This window comes from Palaemon carinicauda, chromosome 25 (assembly GCF_036898095.1).
Source record: "Palaemon carinicauda isolate YSFRI2023 chromosome 25, ASM3689809v2, whole genome shotgun sequence".
In the NCBI taxonomy this organism is placed as follows: domain Eukaryota; kingdom Metazoa; phylum Arthropoda; class Malacostraca; order Decapoda; family Palaemonidae; genus Palaemon; species Palaemon carinicauda.
Genome location: NC_090749.1, coordinates 40,148,646 through 40,162,254, shown reverse-complemented (window position 1 = coordinate 40,162,254; position 13,609 = coordinate 40,148,646). Strand labels below are relative to the sequence as shown.

Here is a 13,609-nt window from a genome sequence, read left to right as displayed (position 1 = left end):
CCGTCTTTGACTGTTTGATTTAGTAAGTTTCAAAACGAAAGCATTTTGGACAAATTTGAGTGCCTGCCCTACATTTTCCCCTAATGTGGAAGGAGCTCAAAATCCCTTCTTTTCGAAATTGCTTAACCGAAATCAAATGACAACTCCTGAAAAATATATGTCAACAGATTCCATTTGGTGTTTGTAAACCATGAGTTAAAAGTCTAACAAAAGTAGCATAGCTTTAATATCCAAAATTAGAAGACTCTGGTATAGTCAATAAGTTTCACAGATTTAGAAATAAGTCTTTAGGTTAGATATCAAATTCCAAGTCAATAGAAACGCCATGGCAAATCCTGATCCAGGCGAGATTAATTTTAACTTTCTCAAGCATGAAAGGCAATTACTTCAAATCAAGACTTACGAAGTATTAAGCCCTGTCCACACGATCGAGCATGCCCGGCAGACAAACTGATACCAGACCACGATAGTTGGTATAAGAATGAGGGTTAATGACGTCAGAAGCGGGAAAACCAGAGACAGGGATCTGGCATCATAGTGTGTTGCCAGATCCCTGCATTTAGTTTTCCCGCTTCTGACGTCAACAACCCTCATTATCACTAACTATCGTGGCCTGGTATCAAAGTTTGCCCGTGCCCGACGCTCGATCGTGTGGACAGGGCTTTACAAGGGACTTTGATTCAATCATATTCCATACACTTAATATGAATACCCAAGTGATTTTTTTTTTCACCATTACTGTTCAGCAACCCAAAAGTTTCTTTCATAGTCACTTGATTTCAGCCAAAGATATTTCAGAGATTTTACCTAAAATTTGTGCATGTAGCATTTTTTTTTCTTTTTTTTTCCAACTTGGGTTCAGCAGGTGTGGTATAATTTTCATAACTGTACATCTTGAAGCTACAAAATCGTTACTAATGCAAATATGGAGTTGACAGTTTCTGACCTTGCTGCAAGTTACCCAAAGTTACCAAAGCAACTACAGTATACCCTGTGGATAGACTACTCTGACAGGCATATGTAAAGCACTCCACCTCTGGGTCTTAGGCATTTATAGTTTCTGCATAAGTAGTAGGAACTCTAGGTAAAGCATTTTAACCAAGATAGGATATCTTTTTTTACTTTTGTTCAGAAACTTCAGGTTTCTACATTAAATTAATTCCACAAATTCCCCTACTCAGAAAAAAAAAATTTGTCCATAGTCCTTCCCAAAACTGTGGCATTTTGCGCACGATACCTTTGAATTATTTCATAGACTATACACCATAACGAATTAAATATATTAACTATACAAAACTGTTTGGTTAAGTATTTAGTAATATTCTTTTTACTAAGCTTCATACTCAAAACTACTGCCACGGAAATATATGTCATGGCTGAGACCTTTAATCTTCTGCCGACGTTCCTTCATCTTAACTCTCCTCACGTGGCTTATGAGAAAAACCTCTCCATATCCATATTACTTTCTAATAAACCAAGGATGTCAATGGTATATTACTCAGCAGTAAGAAAACTCAAAATCTTTTATTAAGAATTTAATCAAGACTATTCAAATACATGAAATTTTGTAAAAAGAAAAAAAAAAAAAACACTTCTAAGAACAAAATTAAGTTCATAGTAAGACCAAACGTAAGTATTAGAACATTACTAGTGCTTAAAAAGCAAAATTAAAAAACTTAAAACTTGTCATGAACATTTTCAAAAACTAATTCTAAAATTGAAAAGACCAAGAATTTCCCACCAGGAAATGGAACAGGAAATTTAAAAGCTTTAAAACTTGCCATGAACATTTTCAAAAACTAAATCTAAAATTGAAGACTTTCTGAACAATTTCCCATCAGGAAATGTAACAGGAAATATAAAAAGGTTTAAAACTTGCCATGTACATTTTCAAACTAAATTTAAAATTGAAGACTTTCTGGAGAATTTCCCATGAGGAAATGGAACAGGAAATTTCAAAAGGTTTAATTATAAGTAGAATAGAAGATTGGAATAAAAGCACTATCTTTGTTGATGTCTCGCAGGATTATATACAGGAGAGGGGGTTCCCAGCCACCCCCTCCCCTTTTAGTCTCCTTTTACGACACGCAGGGTTAGTTTATATCAAAAGTAGAAAATTTAGGAAGATACATACATACATACATACATACATACATATACCAGGCACTTCCCCCAATTTTGGGGGTAGCCGACATCAACAAAGAAACAAACAAAAAGGGGACCTCTACTCTCTACGTTCCTCCCAGCCTAACAAGGGACTCAACTGAGTTCAGCTGGTACTGAAGATATACAAATAAAATTTTGCAAGATACATTGAGAACTAGATTTAGATAGTTTCACAAGCTAGATATAAAAATTAACGTGACTTTACACAATCAAAACTGTATAAAGAAATTAACAGTGCCTCCTAGACATGATCCAAGATTAGTTATACTGTAATCAGAATCACGGGCAATAGAGACCCAAGTCCTCAAGCAGAAGTCACCCAGATAGTCATTCACCTTCATGGTACAGACAAATTCACATTGGATTTGCAGAAGAGACTTCAGTCAGTCTGATAGTAAAGTATAAATCGGTTCAAGTCCAACAGCTGCGGTGAAATCCTTTTAAAAATTTTTGGGAAATCCTGCTAGCTTCCCTTGTTAGGATTCCCTATCCATAACAGTACCTATCAGCAGTGCCCAGTAGCTCCAACAGTGTCTTATACAGGAAACTCAGCAAGCTTCTATTTAATTATTCACTCCAAAATAATCTTCCTAAACTTAGATGAATGCTTCAAATTATGGAGACCAGTCTAGGGTTCTCGTTCCTGCCAGATTTATGCACAACATCCTATAGTAATCCAACAGGTCATTAATCTCTGGAGCTAGGTGGTTTTTAACTTTTCAACAGGTTGTCCAAATCAGAAGAACCCTGCAAAATATAATAGAATATAAAGCTATTGATAAATAGTTAAATTATTTTCCCAAGTTAAAGTGAAAGAGTTTAAAAACTTTCATATGTAAAACTGATAAGAAAAATAACTACTTTTTCCTATGTCAATTTTATAAAAGCATCTAAAAAGTTTTAAAGTTTAATACTTAAGTGTTTAGTATAGTAAAGCAATGCCATCGACAATAGCTAGTCTCAAATTGAAATCCAAAATGTTCATGAAAAACTAGGTCACACCAATACCCGTTGTGTGTCAATTTGGAAAACTAAAGTTTATAAAGTTCAGTAATAAGCGCTTTGGTAAAAAAACTATAAACACTACTTCCCCTAATATATTTCAATCCAAAACTTTGATAAGCGCTTTAGCAAACTAAATCCATGAACATTACCTCCCCTAATACTTAACCTAAAAAAGTTTAAAATATTCAAACACCATCCAAAAAAAAAAAAAATATATATATACATACATACATATACATACATACATACATATATACATATATAAACATATACATATACATATACACATATATACATATATAAACATATACATATACATATACACATACATATATACATATATAAACATATACATATACATATACACATATATACATATATAAACACACACATTATATATATATATATATATATATATATATATATATATATATATATATATATATATATATATATATATATATATATATATATATATATATATATATATATATATATAAATCATATAAGTTACTCTTACCTTTAAAGAAAATATCCAAGGTTTCCTCCCATAAACGAAGACTCCCCAGAACGGCAAGTTTTGAGAATTTGGAATAACCTTGTCAGTCAAGTGTCAATCTGAAAAATGTATAACGTGCAATTTAAACTAAAGTATATGACCTTAAATATTTAAGACACTAAGGCCATACAAGTGGTATATTAACCTTCAGAAATCCATGTGCTTGAAGAGTAATTGAGAAGAAAGCAGTTTCATGGTATCACTTACGGAATTAACTCCATATTTAAACAAAATTCGTATCAGAACTTATAATTTTAGTCCAGAAACTTGTGCTCCTAAATAACTAATAAAATTAGGTAAAATTTCACCTCTTTCTTATTCATGATTATCACTGCTGTTAACTTCAGACTTGAAAACTTTTGAACGCCAGGTAACTAACAAATTTCAAAGAATCACTAGAAATGAGCTAGATGCTTAGCAAGGAGTTACCAGCATTTCTAACATGGTAAAAATTTCCGTATTAATAAATAGAATTAACTGAACACCTTTATTGTAACATCCACAAGTGAAAAAAGTTGAAAACTACTTAAGACATACTAACACTTGATAAATGACCATAAATAGAAAAAAACACTTGATAAATGACCATAAATAGAAAAAAACACTTGATAAATAACCATAAATAGAAAAAAACACTTGATAAATAACCATAAATAGAAAAAAACACTTGATAAGTAACCATAAATAGAAAAAAACACTTGATAAGTAACCATAAATAGAAAAAAACACTTGATAAGTAACCATAAATAGAAAAAACACTTGATAAGTAACCATAAATAGAAAAAACACTTGATAAGTAACCATAAATAGAAAAAACACTTGATAAGTAACCATAAATAGAAAAAACACTTGATAAGTAACCATAAATAGAAAAAACACTTGATAAATAACCATAAATAGAAAAAACACTTGATAAATAACCATAAATAGAAAAAAACACTTGATAAATAACCATAAATAGAAAAACATAAATAGAAAAAAACAGAAAAAAACACTTGATAAATAACCATAAATAGAAAAACATATAGAAAAAAACAGATAAATAACCATAAATAGAAAAAAAACTGATAAATAACCATAAATAGAAAAAAAACTGATAAATAACCATAAATAGAAAAAAAACTGATAAATAACCATAAATAGAAAAAAAACTGATTAATAACCATAAATAGAAAAAAACTGATTAATAACCATAAATAGAAAAAAACTGATTAATAACCATAAATAGAAAAAAACTGATTAATAACCATAAATAGAAAAAAACTGATTAATAACCATAAATAGAAAACTGATTAATAACCATAAATAGAAATAAAACTGATTAATAACCATAAATAGAAATAAAACTGATTAATAACCATAAATGGAAAAAAACTGATTAATAACCATAAATAGAAAAAACTGATTAATAACCATAAATAGAAAAAAAACTGATTAATAACCATAAATAGAAAAAAAACTGATTAATAACCATTAACGGAAAAAACTGATTAATAACCATAAATAGAAAAAAAACTGATTAATAACCATAAATAGAAAAAACTGATTAATAACCATTAACGGAAAAAACTGATTAATAACCATAAATAGAAAAAAAACTGATTAATAACCATAAATAGAAAAAAACTGATTAATAACCATAAATAGAAAACTGATTAATAACCATAAATAGAAATAAAACTGATTAATAACCATAAATAGAAATAAAACTGATTAATAACCATAAATGGAAAAAAACTGATTAATAACCATAAATAGAAAAAACTGATTAATAACCATAAATAGAAAAAAAACTGATTAATAACCATAAATAGAAAAAAAACTGATTAATAACCATAAATAGAAAAAACTGATTAATAACCATTAACGGAAAAAACTGATTAATAACCATAAATAGAAAAAAAACTGATTAATAACCATAAATAGAAAAAAACTGATTAATAACCATAAAAAGAAAAAACTAGTCATTCATCGCTTTTAAAATTTAACGACTATAAATATCTGTCTCTCTCTCTGTATCATTTACAGTCTAAAACAATCTGGTATTCACGATTTTTAGAACCGATTAACTGTACCTGTTGAGAGAAGTATAGTTGTACAAAAACTTTAAAAGCAAACATAAAAATACAAAATATGCTTAAAAACTACATTTTGAAATCTTAAAACCCAGATTGCAAAACTTAGAACTCCATAATAGCTATTCCTACCGTAGAGAATACACAGCCTTAGGTTTTTCATTATTGGAGATTTCCTCATTTTTTCAACGAGAGACTTCAGGCCCTCCAAAAGTAGCATATACACAAGATTAGCATAAGGTTAACGTCCACCTGTAAAAGTAGCATATACACAAGATTAGCATAAGGTTAACGTCCACCTGTAAAAGTAGCATATACACAAGATTAGCATAAGGTTAACGTCCACCTGTAAAAGTAGCATATACACAAGATTAGCATAAGGTTAACGTCCACCTGTAAAATTTAAAGAAATTCGATAGGCGCATGCGAAAGTCCTACTAGATAAGTCCAATGAAGTCAAGGTTAATTATTCTCCTATTTTTATTTGTTAAGACAAGAGCCCTATAAATGAAACTACTACAATGAAGCTAGGTTAATTATTCTCCTATTTTTATTTGTTAAGACAAGAGCCCTATAAATGAAACTACTACAATGAAGTCAAGGTTAATTATTCTCCTATTTTTATTTGTTAAGACAAGAGCCCTATAAATGAAACTACTACAATGAAGCTAGGTTAATTATTCTCCTATTTTTATTTGTTAAGACAAGAGCCCTATAAATGAAACTACTACAATGAAGCTAGGTTAATTATTCTCCTATTTTTATTTGTTAAGACAAGAGCCCTATAAATGAAACTACTACAATGAAGCTAGGTTAATTATTCTCCTATTTTTATTTGTTAAGACAAGAGCCCTATAAATGAAACTACTACAATGAAGCTATGCTAATTCCCTAATGTTTTATATTACATTAGGACGAGACCCCCTTAACTGAAACTTCAATGAATTCAAGGTCAATTCTCCAATGTTCTATATACGTCAGAACGAGACCCACGTGGCTTAAACTACTATGAAGCCAAGGTTAATTCTCCTATGTTTTATATCACGTTAGGGCGAGACCCACAAACTACGGCACAACAACCATATGAAATTCACAAGTATTTGACATTGAAGGAACACTAACTTCTGTAAGCAATAAATTAAAATGGTAATGCTTGTGTTCGAGAAGTACCATTGAATAAACTAATTCCCCACCCACATTTAATAAAGATTCTCGTAGTAATTCGCTCCACTGCACCGAAAAATTGGGAACCTTAAAACCCCCAGTTTAAAAACTTAGTTTCCCCAGAAATAAGAGTCCATGATTACAAAATACAACCATTGCAGTTCATAAGCATTATGATTTTAATTCCAGTCTACCTACCTAACACTTTCATTGAAACTTAGCCACGTAGATTTGTATGGGCGCAACAGGACACTAACAGTGGGGTTGGACTTGCCCGGCTGAAGTTTATCGTGCACTAAAAACTAAAACCAAGGCCAACAACCAACCTATGAAGAGGTACTGAAATCTATATAAAAACAGGAAAGTGAACCTTTAAATGGAACTTTCCTCTATAAGATTATTTTAAGTTCTCTAAAATAAAAAATTACAATTCACGGCCTATTCACTTATTATTGGAAGATAAAACTATTTATCGCAAATGTAAAGATACAATTAAATTCAATGCTATTGGAGGATAACTCGTTAAAAAGGCTAAAATGCTTAAAGATAGGGACCCAGTCACCAATGATACCAAGATATCAGACTTTAAATAGGAAGAGTCCATGCATGCCAGTACTTAAGTCACTGTAAAAAAATCTATTTTTTCCCCTGTGAGACCTTTGGCATATAGCACCCTGCTTTCTAAGGTTATAGCTTCAATGAAGATACTTTTACACAATACTAATCAGAAAAAAATACAGATTTACTGCTCTCCTTAGAAACAATATAAGGATTTTACTCGCCAAACAGACTAACCTGAAATAAAGAAAGACATACTGCTATCCTCGTTCGTTCGTTAGAGTATTACAGCCAACACTTATTGTTGGCACGGGCCTTTCCCTTGGTCGGCCCGTAGGTGATCTGAAAAGATATAAGGTGGGTTATCAAAATAAAAGGAAATTTGAAATGGATTTTAGTGGTAGAGAAAGTTGTGAACAGGGTAAGGATGATGGTATTAGTGAGAGGGCCATCATTTCACGGATAGTGGTAGTATGAAAATTGGGGTGTAAGGCCTTGAAATGTAGAGAAAAGGATGCAGGTGGGGTTGTCCAACCCTTTACTTGGGTTGTCCAACCCTTTACTCCTCTAGGGTCCCTACGGAGAGATTTTTAGTGGTAGGTTAAGCTAAGAAAGTACAGAGGATGATGTGAATAGGGCCTTACGATGAAGGTATGGGATGGAGTGGTGTGAATGTGAGGTCTTTACCTTGGAGGAGGTAATCTTGAAAGCAACTGTGAGTGGGTGTCAAAGCTTTCCACAATTGCCTTTGCCAGTGTGGCCGCAGCTTTCCCGGCCTCTGGTGCGTTGGTGTCTACTAGTAGATCACCTCTCAGCTGTGCTGTTTCCCTGCATTCAAGTAAATAGTGCAGGAGAGAGTGTTGTGGCGTGTCACCGCAGTGATCACATGGTCTTTGGATGTCCTCTCTGATTTCCCAGTTTGCCTTTTAACCCAGCCGGAGTCTGTGTATGCATACAGCCTGTTTCCTTGGGGGTGTTTTTGTCTATGGGTGGGGGTTCTAGCTCCGTGGCCCATTTGTACAAAGTGGCAGAGGGAGAGCCATTTTCTGCCCACATGTGTAGATCCTTGATTAGGTTGTCCTTAAGGTGTGTTTTTATTTTGTTTTTTATTTGTTTAGTGCAGGCTGTATGTGCACCTGTATATTCTGGATATGTCTGGTGCTTTTGGCTAGCTCATCAGCTTTTTCATTCCCTGGTATCCCTATGTGACTGGGTATCCAGTTGAATGTTACTAGCCTGCTTCTTACATTGTGCTGATATAGGAGGGATTTGATATCAGCTATCAGGGACTTGTTTTCTTTGTTTTTGTCCTGCTGTAGGGCTTGCATTGAGGATCGTGAATCAGTGTGAATGACTACTGGTCCTTCCTCATTCTCAATGGAGTATCTTAGGGCTTGTTGTATTGCAACAAGCTCTGTCTGCAGGGTGGAGACATTGTTTGATGTCCTCCAGCATGCTGTGAAATTGCAGGAGTGAACTGCAGCTCCCGCTGTTTGTGTTCCTGGATCCACTGTACCATCAGTATAGTAGATCTGTGCTCCTATGGTTTCTGCAGTTTGCATTGCTGCTGTTGCAGCATTTCTGAGTTCCTCTATGGTGCAGTTTTCTTTTGCCCTTGGGAGCTTTGTGTAGCTGAATTTTGCTACTTGTTTTTTCCATGGTGGAATGTGTTGGATACTCTGTGCTGTGTCTGGGTTCAGTTGTAGGAGTATTCCGGCCAGCCCAAGTCTCTTAATGTTGTTGCTGTGATCTTTGCCATAAGAGTTTGGGGTTTGAACTGCAGGATGTTTCTCCAGTTCCTATCCTCATGGCTTTGATGTTATTGTTCGCCTGCGTTCTGAGCATCCCCACTTACCTTAGGGCCACGGGTGTATTGAATTTTTTTCATAATCACGTTCTCAAAACCATATCCTCAACACGGTTATTCCAATGACCAAGTTATTTGTATCAAGATTCATAATACCTTCAATTTACGCACAAGTTACTAACTCAATTATACGTAGCGATTCATACATTTACAAAGTAAACTGTCAGATGCCCCAAGTTGTCAATAACACCACACTACACTGCTAGTCATAAAGTCGTGCATTTATTAAGGCAATTGTCGAAAGCGCCACGATCAACAGCCCAAGCTGAAACTCTTAAGTGTAACGTTTAGGCAACTTTACCCTCATTAACAACCCGTCCTCAATTACTAGTCTTTAATTTAATCGAGCGAGCATTTATTAAATTTCACTATATAACCACTCGCTGTAATTAAACTAGCAATAGATTATGTAATTAGCCCAGTAGCCATACGCTGTAAGCAAGCCAGTAGATATACGCTGTAATTAAATCTGTCGCCATACGATGTAAGCAAGCTAGTATCTATATCCTGTAACTACACCAGTAGCCATGCCCGGCAACTACACCAGTAGCCATGCCCGGCAACTACACCAGTAGCCATGCCCGGCAACTACACCAGTAGCCATGCCCGGCAACTACACCAGTAGCCATGCCCGGCAACTACACCAGTAGCCATGCCCGGCAACTACACCAGTAGCCATGCCCGGCAACTACACCAGTAGCCATGCCCGGCAACTACACCAGTAGCCATGCCCGGCAACTACACCAGTAGCCATGCCCGGCAACTACACCAGTAGCCATGCCCGGCAACTACACCAGTAGCCATGCCCGGCAACTACACCAGTAGCCATGCCCGGCAACTACACCAGTAGCCATGCCCGGCAACTACACCAGTAGCCATGCCCGGCAACTACACCAGTAGCCATGCCCGGCAATCAAACCAGTAGCCATGCCCGGCAATCAGACCAGTAGCCATACCCGGCAATCAAACCAGTAGCCATACCCGGCAATCAAACCAGTAGCCATACCCGGTAATCAAACCAGTAGCCATACCCGGTAATCAAACCAGTAGCCATACCCGGTAATCAAACCAGTAGCCATACCCGGCAATTAAACCAGTAGCCATACCCGGTAATCAAACCAGTAGCCATACCCGGTAATCAAACCAGTAGCCATACCCGGTAATCAAACCAGTAGCCATACCCGGTAATCAAACCAGTAGCCATACCCTGTAATCAAAGCTGTGATTAAAGTTGCATAAAGGAATAACAGTAAAAATACGTGCACCTATTAAAGAAAAATAGTTCGATAGTTTGGAAGACTACAATCTCAAACTCGTTTTATTTATAGGTCAGGAAATTTACACATTTAGAAGTCCTGAAACTAACACCGAAACTTATTAAACCAAACCATACTTGCGTGAATAAGTTAAAAAGTGCGTAGGAACCTCAAAACTCCTTTCATGTCTCGCCATATAATAGGATTCATGGTGTGGAATCCTTTCAAAGTATTACGGCGAAAACAGTTCAAAACGAGAGAACCAACTTTATACTTCGATGAATAAGACTTGGGAATCTTCAAACTAGGGTCTCATCACTTTTGATTTTAAAATCATGCCAGCTTTTTGATCAAATATTACTAAAACATTTTAATTATATTCGCTTAAGATTAGCCCTAATTCGGAGTACTCCTATGCTGAAACTAGCTTTTCAGAAAACTTAAACGTCCACTAAAAAAAAAATTGATCCTTATCCAAGTTAACAATCAAAAAGTTCCATTGCTGCGATGTTACCTAATAAACCGTGATTTAAGTTATAATCCAGCAATTACCAAGACGTATAACACTAGTTTATATAAAAAAAAAAACTACATAGAACAACAGAGACGTCATAATCACATATCAAAACACAGGGATCTCAAACTAAGCTGTGTAATTTACAAGAACTCATAAAGACGTCTTCGATACGCAACTAGCACCTAATAAGTACACGACTTAATTAGTCGTGAAAAAATTTAAATCATGGAATAAATGATAGGAATTTACCATTTTAAAACATTTATGGAAAAATGTGATATTCTGTCGCCAATCCGTAAAATAGAGAAATGTGGTAAAGATGCGGTTGCCTGTAATTAACTGAAATACAGCTGAAAACTATTTTTAGGGAGAAAGATTAATTTTTTTTTGTAGTATACCAAAAAACTTTCAGAACTTACACTCGATAGAATAAATTCAGAAAATAAGTAATATATTCAATTAAACGAACAAACACGGTCAGAAATTAATCAACAATATCAAAAGTATACAGTAAATAACTTGTTAAATATTTTACCTTACAATCCTTCACTGCACAAGCCCAACAATTGAACAAGACTAAAGAACAAACCGGTTGATTTGTCGAACGTCAGTTTTCCCGAAAACCTGGTAAGTCGATTTCAGCCAATCACAAGCCACGGATGAATAAAAACTACTCCTGATTGGCTGAGAGGACAAGCAAGGAATCTGGAAAAGCATGTTACGTCACAAAGGGCGACGCTTGTGACATCTGTTGGATTAAAAAAGAAAATATGGAAAGTAGATTTTAAAGAAATTAGTATTTTGAGTTAAAACTTTTAAGAAATTCTCCTCCTGTAAATTATTTCTGCTTGGAAGATTCTCATCTTACCACTTATTTCAACCGGAAAATTCTCATACTACAACTTATTCCTAAGTGGAAATTTCTCATCCTTCAACTTATTTCATACGGAAAATTCTCCTCCTGCACAGGAAATTCTCACCCTGCAACTTATTTCAAACGAAAAATTCTTCTCTTGCAACTTATTTCAACCCGAAAATTCTCATCCTGCACCTTATTTCAAACGGAAAATTCTCACCCTGCAACTTATTTCAAACGAAAAATTCTTCTCTTGCAACTTATTTCAACCCGAAAATTCTCATCATGCACCTTATTTCAAACGGAAAATTCTCACCCTGCAACTTATTTCAAACGAAAAATTCTTCTCTTGCAACTTATTTCAACCCGAAAATTCTCATCCTGCACCTTATTTCAAACGGACAATTCTCCTGCAACTTATTTAAAACAGAAAATTCTCACCCTGCAACTTATTTCAAACGGAAAATTCTCGTCTTATAGCTTTCTAAATGGAAAATTCTCGTCTTATAGCTTTCTAAATGGAAAATTCTCATCTAGCAACTTATTTCAAACGGAAAATTCTCATCCTGCAACTTATTTCAAACGGAAAATTCTCGTCTTATAGCTTTCTAAATGGAAAATTCTCGTCTTATAGCTTTCTAAATGGAAAATTCTCATCTAGCAACTTATTCCTAACGGCAAATTCTCATCCTGCAACTTATTTCAAACGGAAAATTCTCGTCTTATAGCTTTCTAAATGGAAAATTCTCGTCTTATAGCTTTCTAAATGGAAAATTCTCATCTAGCAACTTATTCCTAACGGCAAATTCTCATCCTGCAACTTATTTCAAACGGAAAATTCTCGTCTTATAGCTTTCTAAATGGAAAATTCTCGTCTTATAGCTTTCTAAATGGAAAATTCTCATCTAGCAACTTATTCCTAACGGCAGATTCTCATCCTGCAACTTATTTCAAACGAAAATTCTCGTCCTACAACTTATTTCTAGCTGGAAAATTTCTCACCCTACAACTTACTTAAAGTAAAAATTCTCATCCTACCACTTATTTCAAGTGGAAAATTCTCATCATGTAACTTATTTCAAGTGGAAAATTTTCACCCTACAACTTATTTCTAAGGAGGAAATTTCTCATCCTTCACTTTACTTTTAAGCAAGAAAATTATCAATCTATAATTTACTTTTATGTGGAAAATTTTCATTCTACAACTTATTACTAAGCAGACTAAAGATATCACTCCATGAAATTCAAGTATTTTATACATTCGTTTTGAAGACATTGAATCAAAATTGTAAAGTATAAAACTAACATAAATTATATTTCGCGTAAACACAATTAGGGCAAATAATTACTTTCTCTTTACACGAAAGAAATTCTTAATTATCCTGAGGAGGAATATAAGCGAACAGTATAATAAGGTGAACAGCATTATAAGATAACTTTATTACGTCTTATACGCTTCTTAACCTCATCATAAGATGCCTAAATTCATAATCCTTACACGGGAGATAGTGGTGCTGGAGATATGGTTTTACACGGGAGATAGTGGTGCTGGAGATATGGTTTTACACGGGAGGTAGTGGTGCTAG

General features: G+C 34.2%; 1 long non-coding RNA gene across 5 annotated transcripts; it reads right to left on the bottom strand.

Moving 5' to 3' along the window:
• Positions 1-2,259: 2,259 nt before the first annotated feature.
• LOC137618655 (uncharacterized) lies at positions 2,260-11,745 on the bottom strand. 5 transcript variants are annotated; one of them, XR_011039776.1, is made up of 5 exons: positions 11,703-11,742; positions 7,765-7,869; positions 5,938-6,057; positions 3,692-3,789; positions 2,260-2,913 (listed from the first exon to the last, which is right to left on the bottom strand). It is a non-coding gene; the product is annotated as an uncharacterized lncRNA (long non-coding RNA). The 5 variants fall into 5 exon arrangements; XR_011039778.1 differs by lacking the exon at positions 7,765-7,869 and having other exon boundaries at positions 11,703-11,745; XR_011039777.1 differs by lacking the exon at positions 11,703-11,742 and having other exon boundaries at positions 7,786-7,875.
• Between the last annotated feature and the right edge of the window lie 1,864 nt (positions 11,746-13,609).